The following is a 21,276-nucleotide window of genomic DNA, read 5'->3' on the forward strand; positions in this document are numbered from 1 at the left end:
TATGGATTACTCATTCTCTCCCAGGTGGCTTTCGGCAGTGGTCAGATATTTAAGAAGCATGTATTTCATCATGACTCTATCACGTACCTCCCCTTCAGTGCCTTTATTCCTTCTTAGCCTGAGTCATCACACACTTCATAACCTATTGAAGCATTAACCGACCTCCATTTTATTTTTCCTTTTCTTGTCAGAGCAAGATTCTGCAATATGGCAAACCAAAGCACATTGAACTGCAGCCCAGGTAGGCAGATTGGGACAGGATGGCAAGTCCACGATGTCAACCAACCATAGTGGACTGGGCAGTCTGTTTCTCTCTCCATGGTGCTCCTTCATCAGCTGCCCCCTCCGTATGGGTACTATGGGCACAACCTGGTCTGACAGCAAGATTTCAATGTTGGTGCCAACATTCAATAGCTCTGCTGTTGGGTAGGTCCTTATATGCCCTCTAACTCTCAGTTTCTACATCTGAACAAGAGGGTAATAATATACCGACCTCATAGAGTTGTTGTGAAAATAATAGGAGACCACAGACATGAAAGTACATCATAAATTCTATTTACCATGCCAGACCCTGTAACTATTAAAAAACTCATCTTTGTTAATCCAAAATCTGTACTCTTACTTATGTCCATTGCTATTAGTTCTAGTAATAAATATTAATTAATTTACCAATAACAACAAAGGTGATGATAATATCATTTGCCATTTATTGAGCACTTACTATACCAAGTCTTTTACATGAATTATTCACATACTCTTCATGGAGTGATAGTACTTTTGCAATTGGCAGCATGATGAAAGGAGATTCATTAAAAGGAAAAAGCTAATAAGGATCTGGCAGAAAGCATCACATTTATAAATCCATGGCTGTGGTCTGCAGCACTCAGGGTTTTAGCAGGAAACAGATGGCTTCTCTGGGGACAGTTTAATGATGGGACTACTTAGGAAGATACGGCCAGGACATAGGGAATCACCAAGAGACGGTGAAGCACTTGGGGAGTGAGAACGGGGAAAGTTGATGGTATCCTTAGGCCAGAAGGGCTAGAGGGAGGGAGCTGTTACCAGATACGCTCAGGGCTGTGGCCAGGGGGCAGCGGTTATCTGCCAGGAACAGTGGTTGAAGATAAAGACACGCAGCTAAGGCCAATCTGGCCGAGCAGGGAGGCAAAGAGGGGATAACTACTCAGACTGCCCCATTCTCTGATCTCCTGCCTTTGTGTCCCATTTGCTGTACCCAACCAGAAGCTGGAGGGCCAAAAACCCATGTGCAGCGTGGAAGTCAGTCACCTGGAGCACAGAGCAGTGTGGAGTCCAAACGGAGGGTCAGCCTGAGAAAAGTGCAGGGCCATGACAAATGCCAGCATAAAAGGACACGAATGTAGAAAAAAATAAATGAATGATTAAATATGCAGACTTTAAGAATGGGCTATATCCAAAGCATTGTTTTTCAGTCATTTGGTGATAATTCAGAGCATATTTTTCTTAGATTTATTTTAAATGCTGATTCTTGTCTCCACCTTCTCCTCCAAAGCTCTTGGATTCACCTTTACTTGAAATCTTGTACCAGTAGGACCTGGCTGAACTCTAGGTCTGGAAAGCAAAGAGAAATATGAAGAAAGAGGAAGCCAGGTGGGGCACCTCCTCCTCTCCCTTCAAGGGCATACGACAGGCCCTGATGAGTGTTGACCTGAATGGTTTACTCTGGTCCTACCCCTACTCTTGCTTGGTATGCCTCTCAGACTTCCTCAAAAGAGCTGCTGTGACAACAACTTGCTCTCCCTACGAAGGGCTTCATGTTCATACATTACCCACTTATCCTTTTTCTTCAATTATAAATGGTTTACAGCTTGGATTTTGGAGTTGATCTTGAGTCTTCCTAGTCTAGACCTTGCAATTTTCTACTTGTGCTATTGGGCTACTTGGTTAGCTTCTATGAGTTGAGTTTATGCTCTGCGAAATAGGGATATACCAGTACTACTGTGGGAAATGAGCTTTCTGGGACTCCACCTCTCTGGGGGCAGACAAATCACCCAGCAAACCTATGAAGGCTCACTTAGCTTTCCTCGTGGGTTAAAGAATGGGCTGTGGTGCAAATTTATCAATCCAAAGTTAACTCCTTGCTTCTGACTTGTACAGACATTACTAATCACTGTTGGGGATTCTGGAGCCTTGCAAAGCAACTCTGCCATGTGCAAGTCTGCCCCTGCTCTTTGGGACCAACCATCTTCTACTTAGACTCTGTATTCTTTTATAAATTAACTTGGAAACTTTGACTAATTTAGTGTGTGTGTGTGTGTGTGTACACGTGTGCTTGCATGTGGCCTTGTTGTTCAAATCTATAGCCTACCAGCTCTCAAACTGGAGCAGGCATCAGAACTGCTCAGCTTGCTTGTTACAACACAGGCTGCTGGGCCCACTCCCAGAGCGTCTAGTTCAATAGGTCTGTGGTGGGGCCTGAGAACTTGCATTTGTAACAGATTCTCAGGTGATGCTGGTGCTACTGGTCTGGGGGCCGTGTTTTGAGAACCACAATTTTTGTGTCCTGAAATTCCTTCCCAGGGTTTTCAGGAAGGTTAAAGGAGGCATCTGCAGAAGGGTCTGGTACAGGGTCAGCATTTACTGCTGGTGTGACCGTCATGACAGCTGCAGCCTGCACTGCCCTACTGCCCAGTGGCGGCTGCTGGCGATCCTTCATTCTGGGTAATGTTATGTAGGTATTAAGAGCAATGCAATCTGCCTTAGTTAATTAATAAACACAATTACCTTCCTGGGAATCATTTGCATTGTAAATAAGTTTGTTAATTCAAAAAGATTTGTATTTGAAGAATATTAGTCACTGTGCTATAGAGATAGACAAAACTTCTGGCATTGTACAGTGGGAGATAATTTTGAGAAGGGAGTAGACACTACATAGGCTCTGTGCTGGGTCATCTCGCTATTCCTGCTATATAGGATTATATATTCTTTCTGAAAATTCTGAGTTTTTCCATAATGGCTTCCATAGCATGTGACCTGAGCAGCTGTGGCCATTTCATATCTGGTGTTTATAAACAAGGAGATGCTTGCATTGTTTTTAGTTATTCCATGATGTACTAGAAGATACACATAAGATTCATTTGAAAGTATACCTTTCAATTTCATGCTGAGAATTATGCAGAAAGCTAAGTGTAATACAATTATAATAAAAATGTAGCAGAACAACATTTTGTTTTAAATAGCAGAATTAGCAAGTAGACAAGTAGTTGGAAGCCAATCTTCTGAAAGTCCTTTGAATGTGATTTTGATTTGGAGAATATGGCTTAATGGCAATGGACTCCTATCTTCTGATCTAACCCCAGAGTATGCATAAAGAACAAAAATAGTATCATGAACAACAGTTTCAAAGAAGCTTACCAGCCATCTTGATAAAATGAGTATTGACATATAAAGAGTATTGACATATATTGGAATGTCAACATTGTGTTTTTCCAATTCAGAAATGCGTTACGCTTTACAACCATAGCATTTAAAAAAGTTAGGATTTAGTTTAAAACTGTTGAAATCCTTAAATTTTTCCTGCTTAAAATATCCAGAAGACATCAAACTTCTTCTGGAAGTTAAAGGAAATTAATGTCAATGACAGAAATACAGTAAATCTAATTAGAATTCCCTGGGCAGCAGCTCATTAGTGTGGTTAGTTAGTAAATGAAATTTCAGCTGCAGTGAATTAGACTATGTGTCTTTGGTTATTTTTTCTGAAAAGAATTACAAAATGTCTACAACTGTTTTTTGTTAGTGGAGTATTTTTTTTCTCTACAAACAAAAAATATTTAGCATCTTTTGTCATGAGGAGAGAAATGGCCATTTGGGGACAGGTTTCTTCAAATGTTTGTACGTTCAGCTTGGGTGAGTGAAACAAAAGCTGTTTTCTCCTGCGAGGGAGAGTCTTCTGTTTGTATGCTAAGCTGCTTGGTTTCACACATTTCTTTTGTCAAATCCTTTAATTTTTTTTGTCTTTTTTACCATGTGTACCCCTTGATCAGATTTCTCTAAAAAGAGAAAGTCTCAGCTAACTGAACAAAACATATCTGGTAACAGATATTTAGAGTAGATTGGAAAATTTGTCAGTTGCTGAAATGACACTTCATTTTTGATGTCACTACCATGGGTGTACCTTTGGTGCTTGAGAGTTCATGGGTAATTTTGTGACTCAATAAGAGCCTAAAAGCCCAGTATTTCAGAAATGTTCATAAGTAAGGCATGTTAATACAGGATATGATACTGTGCTCCCTCCAGATGTTTAAATACTTTTAGATTATATTTCTGTAATCTTTCTGTAGAGACTCTGAAATGCACTGACTTGATCTTTTATGCCCATAGTTGAGCCACAATTCTAGTGTTTTGGCATCTGCAGGTTCAGACTGGGGATGTCCTATAGTAGTTTCTCAACTGGAGTTGACTTGCTCCACAGGAATATTTGGCAATATGTGGGGACAATCTGGGTTGTCACAATTCATAACTGGGGATGAGGGACTAGGAAGTGACTACTGACATCTACTGGGTAGTGACCAGGGATGCCGCTAAACATCCTGCACAACAAAAGATAATCTGGGCCTGAATGTCAATAGTGCTGAGACTGAGAAACCTTATCCTCTCAACAGCAAGCACTTGCTGAATGAGTAGACACACATGTAATGAGTGACACAGCTTTCAGCTGCCTGGACCCCTCAGAATGCAAGATGGGTGTGCTTGGGAATGTAGGCAAACACCCCAAAGACCTCCAGGCCTTGTTGTTGAAAAGACTTTTGAGATAACAGTTAATTCCCCTACCTTCCATTAAAAAATTTACACTTCCAATTTATTTCCCTGAAGCTCTTGGGTCAGTGGCATATAGAACATAGTATTCTACTTTCAGTAACTGACACATTTTCCAATATGGCTGGTCCCAAGTATCCATTTCCAAACTATTCTTCCATCTAGCTTAGATGGATTTTTTTTTTTAAGTGGAGAAAGAGTCATGTGAGACCCTGAGTGAACTATCTAAAACATCTTGTTTCCTGTGCTGCTCATCACCAGTCAACAATATTGCCTGTGCCTGTGGGTATATAAAACAGAGAGTGCTGCAAGGAGGTAATCACAGGCCAGCTGTAGTCAGCAACATGACTGGTGGCTGCAGTGGTGACCTAGCAAAGGAAGAGCAAAGCAATGGGGAAGGATTTGGATCCTACCCACAACCTCGCTTTCACGGGGCTGCCAGTCTCCTTACTTACATGAAAAGGAGGAGAAAAAGTTTTGTTTCTTAACACAGTGGATAATGCTCTATTACTATTTACGTTCTCTCTCCTACCTTTTAAAACAGTTCCCATTGACAAATGAAAGGAAGGGAGATTTGGGTACCAGCAGAAGTTGACAGGCAACTTGGCAGGAAGGGAGATACTTTTTTCAAGTCATGAAAAATAGTGCTCAGTAATGTCAGGGAACAGCAATTCAACTTCACTTCACAGGTACTGCAAGCTACTGAAAAGGGTGTAAAACCATGGTATAATCCACTTGGTGCCCAGGTGATATATTATGTATGACAAATCAAGAAACCAAATGCTCAGGGAAATGCAACGTACAAAGAAGCAGTGGCAAATAATTATGTTATGTTCTTCTTCATTTTTTTTCTTTGACTGTGAGAACATTTGAAATCATGTTGTTTATGCCAAATATTTCTGAAATTCTGTAAACTCTTGCAGTGCATAATTTGACTCTAAAACATAAGCACGAAGAATAAAACACAAAGGCAAGGAAGCACTGTGCCTGCTTCCACAGTCTATGGTGTGTTAGTAAATCTGTGCACATCTCTCTTTTCTCCTGTTCCGTGAATGAATATCCTCCTCTCCTTACTTCCTATTCTTCACTTCATCTCTTACTTTTCTTAATTTTTTTACTTCTACCAGCTTTAGTGATGTATAATTTAGGTACTGTACAATCCACCTATTGTAAATGTATATATAGTTCTATGATTTTTAGTAAACTTATGCAATTGTGTGATCATCACCACAATCCAAGTTTAAAATACTTCCATCACTTCGAAAGTTTCCCTTATGTTTGTCTGTAGCCAGTTCCAGCTTCTACTCCCAGCCAGGCCACCACTGATCTGCGTTCTTTCTCTGTAGTTTTGCCTTTTCTAGAAATTCCATGTGAATGGAATTAAACAATATGTAGTTTTCTGTGTCTGGATTTTTTCACTTGACATAATGCTTTGGAGATTCATCTATGTATGTCTATCAGTTGCTCATTCCCTTTTATTAGTACTACTCCACTACATGGATATAGTACATTGTTTTAGTCTGTTACAGCTGCTGTAACAAAATACCACATACTGGATGGCTTATAAACAATAAAAAAATATTTCTCACTATTCTGGTTGCTGGAAGTCCAAGATCAGGTGCTGGCAGATTAGATGTCTGGTGAGAGCCTGCTTCCTGGTTCTCTTTGCTGTGTCCTCATTTCTCAGAAGGGGGGTGTCCTTTGTCAAGGCACTAGTGCCATTCATGAGGGCTCCACCTCATGACCTAATCACCTCCCCAAAGCCCCATCTCTTAATACCATCACACTGGGGATTAGGCTTGAACACATGAATTTTGGGGGAACGCAAACATTTGGTCTGTGGTATGCACTTTGTTTCCCATTTACCAGGGGCTGAGCATATGGATGCTTTCATTTTTTGACTCAGGAATGGTTCTGCTATGAATATTCACTTTTACGCCTTTGTGCTGACATATGTTTTAATTTCTTTTGGGTGTATACCAGGAGTGGAATTGTGGGATCATATGGTGAGTGTATGTTTAACTTTTTAAGAAACTGTCAAACTGTTTTCTAAGGTGGCTATATGATTTTACATTCTCTCCAGCAATACATGAAGGGTTCCGATTTTCCTGCATCCTCACCAGCACTTGGTGTGTCCATCTTTTTGATTATAGCCATCTTAGTGGGTATGACGTGTACTTTCTCCATTTTCAGTGCCCACTTCCTTTCTTTTTACCTTCTCTTACCCTTTTCTTCACAACTTTTGCTTTTAGTTGGTTGGACTAGTACTGTAGATATAACATCTTCCATGACTTATGATGGGGTTATGTTCTGAGAAACCCATTGTAAGTTGAAAATATTGTTAAGTCAAAAATGCATTTAGTATATCTAACCTACCCAACATCGCAGTGTAGCCTAGCCTACCTTAAATGCGCTCAGCACACTTACATTAGCCTAATGTTGGGCAAAATCATCTAACACAAAGCCTATTGTATAATAAGTGTTGACTATCTCGTAGTTTGTTGAATACTGTACTGAAGGTGAAAAACAGAATGGTTGTATGGGCAGAACACTTGTAAAATGGTTGTTTACCCTCATAACTGCATGACTGATGGGGAGCTGCCACGGCTCAGCTTTATGACAGAAGATCATACCATATATTGTTGGTCCAAGAAAAAAATCAAAATTCAAAATTCAAAGTATGCATATTGCTTTCACAACATTATAAAGTTAAAAAATGGTAAGTCAAACCATTGTAAGTTGGGACCATCTGTATTGCTTCATATCAAATTATATCATTGCTGACCAATTCTTATTAGACAAATAGTCAAGAAATGATTCTGGTCTGTAATCAAAGACTAATCCCTTTTGGCAATCTATTCAATTTTCTTCATAGATGTTCGTGTTTTTCTTACAAATGCTCTAATTCCACATATAGCACAGTAGAACAAGAAGCTTTTAGGGTCATCAAGTGTATCTTTTTAGAATTAGCTCAATAATAAGGTTCAGTGACATTGTAGTCACACCTGTAAACATTTCCCCCCAAGCACTTAGAAATGCTCACTACCTTTTCTACATCCTCTATGGTGTGGAGGACTTGGAGGATTTCCTCTACTCCCTTAGTTGAGAAAGCAGATTACACTTGCTAGTATTCTGCTCTTTTATTTTCTACCCTTTTTGCCTCCTTGCCTGAGGCGTGTGCCTATGAGGCTTTCTCTGAGTTCTGTATGGTGCCCCAACCTAACTTGATTGAGCTTTGCAGTTTATGTTTCAGCAGTCCACAAGGAGCAGGCCTTCTCCACCCCGATGCCCATTAGAATGCCTTACTGAACTTTAAAGCAAAACCCTTATTCCAGTCCTGCCCCCAGACTATTTAAACCAGAACCTCAAATGGCTTTGGAAATGCAGAAATGGCTGGAGGTCTTCTTTTCTGTCTCCCAAATAGATTTTCAAAGGTCAGTACTTGAGGTTATAGAGATAAGGGAAGAAGCAGGCAAAAAAAATTGTAATAAGAAATAAAAAAACCATGCATTAGAGGCTGCTGGGAATTTGTGAAATTAGAACTGGATATGGACTCAGAAGATCAGGGTGAAGATTCAGGCTCTGTCCTTGATGAATATTCATAAGCCAGTCGGCTCCCAGCTCTGCCCTCTCTGGCTGGGACAGGAAGGCTCACACTTGCCTTGTGGTAGTGTTAGGTCAAAGAGATGGTCTACCTAGTACTTAAAAATATCTTTTCAGAGCACTTCACATTTGCTGATTATTTATTTTCATCATATTATTTTACTAAGGTCTGGACTCACTTTACTACACCCAATTTGAATTTATTTTTATCTTGTGTTGCCTCCTCTGATTGGACTAAAAGTGTGAGTGCTGGAGGCAGACTACCTAGGGGCAAATTCCAGTCCACTCCCTGATTGGCTGTGGGACCTTCCATTGTTATTCTCCTTCAACCTCAGTTTTCTCCTCTGTAAAATGAGCATAGAAGTACCTACCCCGTGGTTTCATGAGAATTAAGAAGTAATGGTTAGTTTTTCTTCTTATGAAACAGAGTGAGTGCTTAAAAAATCCAGAGCAGGTGCTTTATGGTAATGGTTGAAAGGATAATTGCACCTTAGGTGGCCCATAAAAGATTATAAAATCTTGGGAGGTAATTCAGCCTAGGGGTACTTTTTTTAGAATACTACTTCATGTCAATTAAATGTCAATATTTGTAGGCAACTTTATTTGGGATTTATTTTTCATTATTGCATTATTGATTTTTCCTTCCCTAGAGAGCATGTGAAAGGAAGCATTTCATGCAAGTTTCATGTTCTAAAATTAAGGAATTTGATTAACAAGTTGCATACTATCAAATTATAAACTTGTACAGATTGCAGAGAACCTATTTCCCTAGAACTGCATATGTTAAATTACCAAAATGGTACATTCTTTTAAAAACATTTTATTATAGATATTGTCAAATAATCCATAATCCATAAGGTCAAAGAGAACAGTGTGATGAACTCATATGCACCCATCACCCGCCTTCCACAACTAACAATGCTTAGGTAACTAAACACTATGTAAGGTAACTGAGAGGTAAAGGAACTCATACAAGTGTCAAACAATAACAGAATGCCCGTATTTCCAATCATTCATTAAGAAATCTTTAATAAGGATGCTCTATCAGTCAGGGCTTATAAAGTAACACAGTGTCATAATTTAATGAGTAATAGATAAAAATTCTGGTCATATCCTCACTGGGGTTACTGACATATCAGTTACTTTAGAAAACCTGATCTTTTCAGAGTAAAGCCCTTTAGCTGCCATTCAGTTTTAGATCATCATAATTCACTTGTTTCTTGATAGATACAGATTACAAATTTTACAAGTTTCTGTAATTGCTTTCATGGCCACAGAGGGAAATCAAATATTATTTTAAGTAGCACAATAAATGACTATAGTTTTGCTATGGGAGGGTTGTATTCTAGTGATGCTTTGGGTGAAGGGATTACCCATGTGAGAAAAACAAAGCTTATTATCTCTTGGTTAGGCTCAAGGACATTATCTTTCTGGATGAAAGGTGATTGTGGTATTCACATTTAGCACAGATTCTTAGCTCTACATTGAAGGTTATGGTTTGAATTTTTCCAAATTAGGTACATAGCCATTTCTGCATGTGAGAGAAAATGGAAATTCAGGTCACATTTCAACATGAGTTCATTTTTCAAATTGCACCTTCAGAAGCAAAGTCTACATAACCAATTGGCAGATTTAACCTTCCCAAAAGCCCTCTCCTACTCTCCTAACGCTGCTGAAGATGGCATTTGTTTACCATAGGCCTTCGCACACCATGACATTTTATTTTAGGTTTTTCAGTAGTCTTTAGACCTCTACTACATTTTTTTTTGAAGTGGTTGTTTAATGGTTTTTAATCTGATTTCACTAATTAGTTTTACTGCTTTCTAATTAGACACTATTTGCAAATTTCCAGAAATATTTGATGAGACATATTTTGCACCACCTACATTTCCAGTGAGTTTTAAAGACAGATCTTAAAAAAGTATTACTGAAAATATTATACAAATTAAATTTGGTCCTAAATATACAATATGTTTTAAAGTATTACTGACTGGAGTAGTTCAACAATTGGGCCACACAGGATGTTTCATAAAGTTCAGACACAAGAATAACATCTTAAGGCAATAGTAATTTGATTTTTTTCCTGAATGTGTTGCCATAGATTTTCCTAAATGTTTTACAAACAGTTATTAAAAGCACATTGAGTATCTGAATTCCCTTTGGGCAAAATCTTTTAGTACTTAACTTTCATTTAATTCAAAATTACATATGGTTAGAGTTGCAGAAAAACATCAGAAAATCATAACCAGCTATCACAACATCACATATTTAAATCAGTGCAGTGCAGCCTCATCAGAGGCACCTTAAGGTGCCTAGTATTAAAAATAAGAGCAATCAGTATTACTCTTCCTTACACTAGTTAAAAAGGGACGTTTTAATTTTAAGTTTGTTCCTACCAATTCAAAGGTTTCTCTGAGATGCTAATGAGAAATTTTCAGTGATTGGTGAATTTTTGAGATGGGCTCACTGCCAGAGAGAGAACAGGAGGGCTCGGCAAAGGAATTCTTAAAGGCTGGGGAATGTAAAGATCTATCAGGAGAAAACATTGATTTAGAAACTTGATCTAAAGTCCCAGTTCACAGCCACAAAAAAGGCTTTGTTTATAAGATGAAAATATTTAGGATTACCTGAATTGGAACTTGGACAATTAAATTGTATAATTTGAAGGATATGCAAATAAGTAATCGACTAACTACTAATGTATTTGGAACTCACCAAAGAGGGAGTCTATGAAATGAGACAGCTGGTGGATGAAAAGAGCTGAAGAATTATGTTTTATTTCTGTGTAATGTTTCCATTTTAATTGTGCCTCTAGGTAACAGGCTTAAAAATGGAAAGCCTGTCTTTTGTATGGATGGTAGAATTATTCTTTAAATTTTTTTTTGAATTGTAAGAGTTGAAAAATACCTTCAAGAGAATAAATTATCAAAGAAGAATACAGAGAAAATTTTCCAATGTAAAATCAGGCTATTTCTGTACCAAAACTATTTGTATAAAAATGCAAATTAAAGTTAGCATGTGTTTTAGTTGGCTTAAAGCAAAGTCAGGCTTTGCATTTTTCTTTCAGGCCCAATTTCAATTAAAAAATCTTTGATCTGGATTACAATTAGGCATTTCTCTCTAAATCTGTGCATCTTCTTTGCAATTGCCACTTTTCCAGGAATAAAAATAGTGTTTTGGTGGGTGTTTGCTGAATTGGTACAATGCTTTGAGCTGGGGTTTATATTTCTAACTCATGATGTGTGGCTGTGATTCTAGGCTTGTCCATTAACACATTACTTCAAAGATTTGTTTCTTGTTTCTGCTTTTAGGGGATTTAAAGCTAATGTGCTGCCTGCACATTATTTGGTACCTGTGGTTTACCATCACTTAGGAATAAAAAATTAAATTACACTAAAAAAGGATAAAAAATATTTTCAGCACAATTGTCCTTTTTAGGGAGATCAAGGAAACAAATTCTGGGATCAAATAGTTTTGATTTCTTTATACAAAACATTGTTTTACAAAAGAGTGCAAAGGGGAGGTAAGTTATGTGCTAACTGTGTTATCAAAATTTTAACATCATTGCACTGGAATAAAGAACATTTGCTAAACTATTTCAAGGATTTAAGTGCACACAGACTTTATAAGATTTGCCTGTTTGTTCATATAGGTTGTTGCAAAAGGAAGCAAAATCACGCTGATGAATGAGGGCAAAGAATGATGTATATTTTTAAAAACAATGACAAAATGGCCATCGTTAACTGAAACATTATAATGGGAGCCCACCCGTTAGCAGTATCCTGTAATAAAGAGAACTGGGAGGGGTGTGTGTTGATCTGGGTTTTGGTTCGTACAGGTGCTGTATCCTGATATTTGTGAAACCAGGAAAGGATTCAGGAAATTATGACCTTTTGAAGAACATAAGGGCTGAGACCCATTTCTCCTCCTGAACTTACTCCCCCAAAGACTGTCAGATCCAGGCTAGCCAATATCCTCATATGGTGGCTTTCTGGCCAGATATTTCCACTTTACAGTCTTCTTATGGGCCCTTTTCTGAATCCCCACATTAACTCCATCATGAGTTCTTGCCTTTGTACTTCCCAAGTCTCTCTCCATTGCTGTCTTTCTTCTTCAGTCCCTCTGTGGCTGCCCTGGGCCCAGCTCTTGTCTTCTCTTTTATAGACGATCACTACAGCTCCCTTGACTTCATCCCTTTAATTTCACCTACTTCCAATTTATCCTTCACTCAACCTTTAGAGTGATATTTCTATCACAAAGGTTTCCTTTGGACATTTTCATTCTCAAAATTCTCCAGTCTCCTGCCACAGAGAATCAAAATTCCTTACATGGCCTTTCTGTAAAGTTCTACCCTGACCTTTAACCTCATACCCAGTATCATTCCTGCCATTCTGTTCAAAAGCAATACAGAACAACTTGGAGCCTCTACCCTTGAGCCTTTGTGCATACTTTCTCTTTCCTCTCCTCTGGTTTGTCCTTTCTACCCTTCTCATGCACAGTATCTGTTTATCCTTTGTGCATCATTCTTTTTTCCTGAAATGCTTGACTGACCCCTTTCCCCTCACCGCATTTACTGTCTCCCAAACGTTCAGGCCTCTGTTTCTGCTCCCATGGCACTGACTGCCCTCTCTGTAGTCAAGCAGGCTGTTAGGTTGTAATTGTTTGCATGTCTATTTCTACAGTAAGCCACAAGCTGATTAATTCAGGGAGGGTGCTGTTCCCTCTGGGTATCTATAACCCACAACACGTAGTTCTTGAACAGTGCTGCTCCATAAATTTTTGTTGAATGAATGAATATGTGGAATAAGTTGCATGAATGGAGCCAGATGAAACAGAAAGACTGAAAATGCCACATATCATTGAGAATTCAAAGACCTGGTGATTTTCTGTATTTAGAATTCAGATTTTGACACCTTAACTCCCACTAAAGAAACTCCAACAGGTATTAAGAAGGTAATTGTGTTCCAAAGGAGACTTAATGGCTAAGATTTTGGAGAATCATGAAAGGATAAAACAACGAATACTACTTACTACCATAGAAAAGACTTCAGTTAAAAAAACAAACAAACAACATTTCACGGTGCTTACTCTTCCCTGTAGACAAAATAAAATGATGAAGGAAAGCTTGGAGGGCTGTTTACAGATGTCTTAAAGATTTAGGGTTGCATGTCAAGACTGATACATTAACTGCTTTGGATTGGCACATCAGGTGACTTCAGGAGACCCCAGAGTCTTTACAAGGACTGGAGGCTAGAAATGGAGCAGCGTTAGATCCATGAAAGATGGGACAGATACTAGTCCAAAGTGGAATCATATGGCAGCAAAGGCATAACATGGCTGCAGGAGAATCTAAACACTGCTCTGTTCTTTTCATCCTAAGAGCTCAAAGTGCTTTGCTCTAGCTTTCTTTGAGCAGGAAGCCTTGGGTCTAAGGCAAGGAGACTAATCTCTGAGCAGAAAGTTTCAAGCACTGTGAGTTATATTTTGTCATTTGGCATTTGTCTTAATTGTGAGCCTCAAAAAGTCACCAAAATGCCTTCTTCTAACCCATATAATATTTAACTACCCCTTTAAAAGACTTCAAGTTTAGAAAGGGATGTTTATGTCCTTTCTAGTTGTTTTGCTTCTATTTAAAACAGGAATTCACCACAGGTGAATGTTACAACCAGACTCTCACCTTTCAACATAGAATAAATGCTTCCCACTTTTTCAGTGAAGGGTGACTGATAAAAGTGGCATCCCACATTTAGGAAGTGGTAGCAAATATGAGTACATCAAATAACATACTTAAAATAAGATATCAAATTCCTTACTCTAGAACTCTAAAGTACTGGTTAAACCAGAGAACCACATCTATTGCATATATACCAGATACTGGGCTAGGCCAGATAGTGAATTTCCAAGTCAAATGAAACAAAATTCCTGCCTTTAGAGAGCTTCTGGTTCAATGAAAGAGAAAGAGATTAGGTCAACACTTAGATGGCACTGTGGGAGGCGCATTGACCAGCATGCAAGAAGCAGTGTGTTGACTCACCAAGAAGAGGATCCCAAGCCAGATGTGTGTATGTGTAACAGTTCTTTGGAATTGACCCTTGAAGAACAAGTAGGCTGTAACATTCCCTGGTAGAGGGCAGCACAAGTGAAGGCCTAAAAACATGCTGTTACACTATGGAGTTCATATGGCAAAAGGCAGAGGCAGAGTGCAGGTGGCGGAGGGTGAGTGGTGGGAGATGGGTGATGAGCTAGGTGATATCACAGAGCTGTGGCCTTAGGCTAAGGAACTGTGACTTTCTCTGGAGCTCTTGGACTCACAGAGGGTTTTAAGCAGGTGAAAGGCAAGATCATATTTACATTGTGTTAAGATTCCACTGGAAGCAGTGGAGAAGCTGCTTGGAGCAGAGTGGAACCAGAGGCAGAGAGAGAGGATGCTCTTACAGCCATCCTGGGGAGATGCAGTGAGGTCCAGTCCTGAGGCAGGATATGTTGGCTGGTTATGAGAGAGGACTTGGTGACACAGTGTGTGTGTGTGTGTGTGTGTGTGTGTGTGTGTGTGTACGTATGTTGGTGCATGCACAGGTATGTGCACGACAGGGAAGATGTCAATTTGGTTTAATATATGGCCTACTTTTGACACTTTTTTGTTAAAGGGAAGCATCCTTTCACATATTTCTTCAAAATTTACTTTTGGTTGCAACCTTCAGTAATACCACTTCCCTGCTTCACTGCATATTTAAGTTTCCTCATTGTGACCACAATTTATACCGTCTTCACACAGATGGTGCCAAATCCTGTTTTACAAACAGAACCTGGGAACCCCTGACAGGCAAGATGAGATTCCAATGACACCTCAGTGGCACAGCCAGGAAACTATTTCTTGATTCTGAGCCTGAGTTCAGTTCACCAAACAGATTTTCTCTAGGGTAAAGCTGGCATATCTGCCCTTTCCTGGATGTGAGGGCAGGTTTTGGCTGTCTTATCCCTTTGATGTAGATTTTACAGCTTGTATACCTAGAGAGAAAGAATTCCTTAGTGAGCCAAAGAAAAAACCCTGGGTGGGGCTGCGCTGCCTGCTTTGGCTTGGGAGACTCATAGTGACCCTGACCCACAGCTACTATCAGAAAGAGAAGAGATTTGCTTGTGATTTTATGACACAGATGAATGGTGTAAATTTAATTCTTGGGCTCCTTTTCCTTATCCTGGGCTCCTGCCTGTTTATAAAGTCATGCCTAATTGCTGGGGGAGTTTATGACATGGGTGTCATGCTTTTGGAATTTTATACAGGCCCAGCTCTCCCAGTTTTTCTCACTGTCTTTCCTGTCATCGTCTTCACCAACAGCCATTTCATATGGAATGCTTTTACTAGAAGACTGGAACCATGAAGTCAAGGCTGGCCAAGCTTCTCATTTCACAGGCCAGGGTGTCTGCAGGCTGTTGCTTGAGGCTCTGCCATTGGCTCCAACCCTTTCAGTCAAGGCCCTTTCTGTATGCAAAGTCCAACAGGCAACAGTGTGGCTGGCTTTACAATGGGTATTTTTTCTCCTTTGTTTGCAAAGCCAACTAGGCAACAGTTATGCTGGCTTTGCAGTACCATGGGTGTTTTGTTTTTTCCATCTTAACCAGACAGAGCATAGAAATGGTTACTTGAAGAGAATGGAGAAAACTGGCTGTGGATATTAATATGGTCTTGAGATTTGAGTGTTCTGGAATGAAAATCTGAAGACTGAACTCAGAACATAAGCCTTCAGCAGAAATATAAGTGGGATGATATTTGTAACTGGGGTAACAATTTAAACATTTTTTATAGTTATGTGTTTACTTTAAATAAAAAACTGCTGTTACGCACACCTGAGATTTTACAAATATTAGAGTTTAGAGTGAGATGATGTTTTTTTTTTAAAAGGAGTTATTTTAAAGAAAAAACCTTCATTCAGTGATATTATAGGTGGTGTCTGGTCACAGAGAGCTTTGGGCTGTGTCCCCAGCACCTGTCTTCCTTTGCTGTCCTGGAGCGGCCGTGCGGGAATGGGCTAGGAAGGGACCAGGAATGGGCTAAACTCATTAGTGATGTCCCAACCCCTTGCCATGGTGATTGGCTCAGGTGCAGGCACATGACCTAAGATGTGGTCCAATCCAGGGTGAAACTCAGGAATTTTCCACAATGGTTGAAGGAAGCAGCCCTTTTCTTCCTTCTGGATATTCCTGGGTGTGGAGGGGAGGCCTTTGGAGGGAGGCAGGCAGCCATTTTTCCTGCGTCACCGGAAAACTGTCCTCAGGATGAAATAGACACACCAAGAAGGGCAGAAAGTAGAAAACTGCAGAGAAGGGGAGTCAGAGCTCTGTTCAAACTCTAGCTTTGGAAGTTTCAGACACTTGAGCCAATGTAGCCTTTTTATTGTCTTGATTGTTGCTGCTTGGCAGCCAAAAGCATCCTATTAGGGCAGTTGTGGCAAAATAAGGAAATCAGAGGGCACATGTCTGAAACACAGGTAGAAAGACTGGCTTAGAGGGCAAAGTTCAGACTCTTCACCTTCCATCAGATCTGCAATAATACATATGAGTAAAACAGTAATAATAGCTAACATTTATTGAGGGCTTACTATGTGCCAGGCACTGTTCTTAGCATTTTACATAGGTTACCTCACTAAAACCTCATAACAACCCTATGACAATGGATGTCAGAAAAACCTGATTCTTGTCCTGTCTGCCATTTACTGCCTGGTAAGTTTGCACACATCACCTAGTCCTTAGTGTGCCACTTCTCTGCCTCAGAGGGCTGTGAGTGCTGAATGAGATAATGTGGTCCAAATGCCTTAGTGGGCTGCTTTTAAAAAATTGGATCTCTTACCTCTTTTCGGAAAATTCTCTGTTCTAGGGCAATTCACCTCCCAGTTATGCAAATATGAACATAGGCAATTCTGTTTCTTGTGTGAGAAGCTCTCTTTTCTCCTCTCTGCCTGCCTACATCCTGCCCTTGTTTCTAAGCCTAGTTCAAGACGCGCTTTTCCTGGCAGCACCCCACGCTCACCCAGTTGTGCTGCCATGCTTCCATGGATTGCCTGGAGCATTTGCTGTCTGTCCCGCTCACTGATCCTCATCACATGCCAATCTTCTTGCTATTTAATTCTTGATGCCCTGTTTTCCCACGAGATTGTAAATTTCTAAAGGACAGAACCCTGCACTCTTGTTTGTAACTTATCACTCTCTAGGTGCCATAATAACTCAGTGACTTTGCGAAGGTCCATTATGGGTTACTTTATCCAAATGCACACTTACTTGGAAGAGAAGTAAAGAGAAAAAGTCATTTTTGGTCAAAGGCCTGAAAACTAATTGTTTTTCATTTTGTTGCATTTAGATAACCTGTATATTTGGCTCTTACCCATTTGCCCTTTGGCTTCTGTTTCTCCCTTTTTTCTCTGCAAATGATACAAACAAGCAAACAAGAACAATAGCCAGGAAAAAGCTTCCTCACACAAACTGGAAGCAGCTAGCGATTCACTATGACAGGCAGGAAGCTTGTGAGCTGTGTAGAAGTTGCTGCCCAGAGCTGACTTTTCTTCAGATGTTAAGGATTGCTGTGGGAGCAAGGATGCAGATAGCCTGTGGGAAGAAAAGAGAGGAATTCTTTGGAGGCTTAGTGGGCATAACTATTTTGCTCTTCCTCAGTATAATTCAGGCTAGTGATTAAGGGGTAGTAGTAGAGGTCCAGGTCCTGAAAACACATTTAATCAGGTGCTCTGAGTCTCTTTGAGTTTCAAGTAGGTGCTGAATAAACTCAAGACATATTATTTAATCCACATGGGCACCAGGCTTTCCTTATTTACTGTCTTAACTGCTATGAACATTTATTGAATCCAAGTAGTTGTTCTACGCCTGTTAAGGGAATAGTAACTCATGATGCACATGTTGTTATTTTAATTAACTTTAGAACTTAAAAACCCCAACAGTTGCTTTTCATAAGTATTTTGCTGGTTTCTTTGTTTTCATGAGACTCGTGGACATTGCATTCAGGATGACTCATTTTCGAAACATAGAGTGGTGGGGACTGTGGAAGGGCCAGTAAAGTGAAAACCAGAGCTTTGCCTGTTCAATATAAGGAGAAGATGGGGCTGTCTTAAATAATAGATAATAATAATAATAATATACCTCATGTGTGTATAGTGCTTTATAGTTTTCAAAACACTTTCACATTTTTTATTCTGCCTTGACAGGAAGTAGAATAGTAAACAATCACATTGGGGGATCAATAGGATGAAGATGCGACGCTCTAAGCAGGACTGGAGGAATGTGGATGATCTAAGCTGTTAGCTGGACAAGCACAGAGCTAGCGTCATTTTTCAGTTAGGACACATGTACATTTCCTAATGCAAGAAAGGGAAACAACAGCTGCCAGCCTGTGTCTGAGGTGGTCCAGGATGGGTGCTCAGTGGCCAGCTGCGTTTCAGCATTTTTGGCATTACGACAGGCTCAGAGTTGAGGAAACTCTGTTTTATATATCAGTGTTATTAACTGTCAATACGTATTAAAAGACTGGTAATAGTATAATTAAAATTATGTAAGAGTAAGTCAGATTGTATCTCAGATCCTTTGATGATGAACTGACAAGCCAAATTCTCCCCAATAATGCTCTATGCAGGGCCCAGAGCAGGCAAACACCACTAATAACAGCTCCCAGGTGAATAGATAAAGAAAATAGATGTATAGAAAATGGAATATGATTCAGCCACAAAAATCCTGTAGGAAATCCTGCCATTTGTGACATCATGGATGAATCTGGAGAGCATTATACTAAGTGAAATAATTCAGACAGAGGAAGGCAAATACTGTATCATCTCATGTATATGTGGAATCTAGAAAAAACAAACTCATAGGAAAAGGGTAGGGTGGTGGTTGCCAGGGTTTTGGGAGGTGGGAGATGTGGGAGAAGGTGGTCAAAAGGTTCCAACTTCCATTTATAAGATGAATAAGTTCCGGGGATCTAACGTACAACATGGTGACTATAGTTAACAATACTGTTTTATATACTTGAACCACACATGCACACACACACACACAAACTCTGTGAGGTGATAGAATTGTTAACTAATCTTACTGTAGTAATTGTTTCACAGCATAGATATATATTAAATCATCACGTTGTATGCCTTAAACTTACATAATGCTGCATGTCAATTCCATCTCAGTAAAGCTAGGAAAAATCTCAGTAAGCATAAACAACAGCAAAAACCAGCTGTTGTGTTGAGCACATACTGTGTCTCAGGCTCTGCACAGGTACTTCACAAACATTATGCTGAATTTTCACTGCCCCTGTGATAGCTAGCTGCTATCATTGGTACCCTTTTCCAGATGGGGATGTTGCAGTTTAGAGAGATTAGGTAATTTATTCAAGGCTAGCTTGGTAGTAATTGATGGAGCTGAGATTTAAATCTATGCTTCCTGGCTTTAATAAAGCTCAGCAGGCTTAACCATTGTGCCATATGTGACAAAAGCTGATGGCCAAGCTGGGTGGAGGGCATCTGTATGGGCTTCCACAGACATGCATCCAAATCAGAGCTAGGACCAAGCTGTATGGTTCAGGGACCAAAGGTCAACAATCCGTACACTAAATGAGACACAGGAAGGACAGAAAGGTGTAAGGAACTTCAACCTTGATGGTACCAGGAGATACAAATTAAATATCATTGAATTACTATGTGTGTTTTTTCACATTAATGTAGTATTATTACCATATCAAGCCTCCCTGTGTCTACACCCCTTTGCTATGTAACTCGGCCACTTCTGCCATCAAAAAATGGAGTTGATTTCTCTTCTCCCTTGCATCTGGGCTGGCCTTGAGATTTTCTTTGCCAAGAGAGTATGGCAGAGTGATGTTGTGTGGGTTCCAAAACTGAGGCCATAAGGAGTGTTGTGGCATCTGGTCTCACCATGTTGGAGTTCTGAGCCCGCCTTGCTGTGACATTCGTTTTAGCCTATAAAGGATAAGAGGCCATAGACTGGGGCATAGTCTGGTATAGACTGAGGTCCCTGCTAAGAGCCAGCATCAACTGCAAGGCATGAGAAGTGGGCCGTCATGGACCTTCTAACCTCAGGCAGGGCAGCAGGTAGATGATGGCAGCCTCATGAATGATCCCAGGGTAGACCAGCAGAAGAAACTGCCCAAATTGGCAATTCACAGAATCATGACAAATTGGCAGTTCACAGAATCATGAACAGTAACAAATCACTGTGGTGTTAAGTCACTGTGTTTTGGGGTGGCTTGTTATACAATGAAAAATAACAAAAACTTTTGGTAATTTTAATAAAACTTTAAATGATGTAACATTCTGTAGCTATTTTCATAAAATCCTTGAGATGTGCCAATCTGAAATGGAGAATGATTGGCCCAGCGCCATGCAGTTAAAAAGTACCAGAGCCATTCCTGGGACCTAGGTCTTGATACTAGTGTTATGTACTGAAGCATGGACTCCAGTATTCCTTATTTTCTTTGATTAAAAGAAAAAATAATGTTGGTTCACTTGGAAGGTGACTTAATTATGTACTTTGTACATTTGGGTGGCAGATATTAAATACAACTATTGGTGGTAATCATTCAATGCATTCAGAAAGGTGCATTGGAAACCGTCTCTGAAAAGCATGAGTGTTCCCAGACACTGAAATCATCTGCAGCTTTTTCTTTTTACCATACGGCTTGGTTCACGAGTTCATTGCTTACATTGGGAGGGGCTTTCCAATCAAGGCATAATTATTAGGAAGTTACTTCTCCTTCCATTCAGAGTTTCTCGAAGTAGCAAAAACAAATTTCATTTCAAAAGATCAATGCAAACCAAGTTAACCAATTAAAAATGCTGTAGAACATTTCTGGAATATTATCTTGCAATACCA

This window comes from Manis javanica, chromosome 3, assembly GCF_040802235.1.
Source record: "Manis javanica isolate MJ-LG chromosome 3, MJ_LKY, whole genome shotgun sequence".
Taxonomy (NCBI): Eukaryota; Metazoa; Chordata; class Mammalia; order Pholidota; family Manidae; genus Manis; species Manis javanica.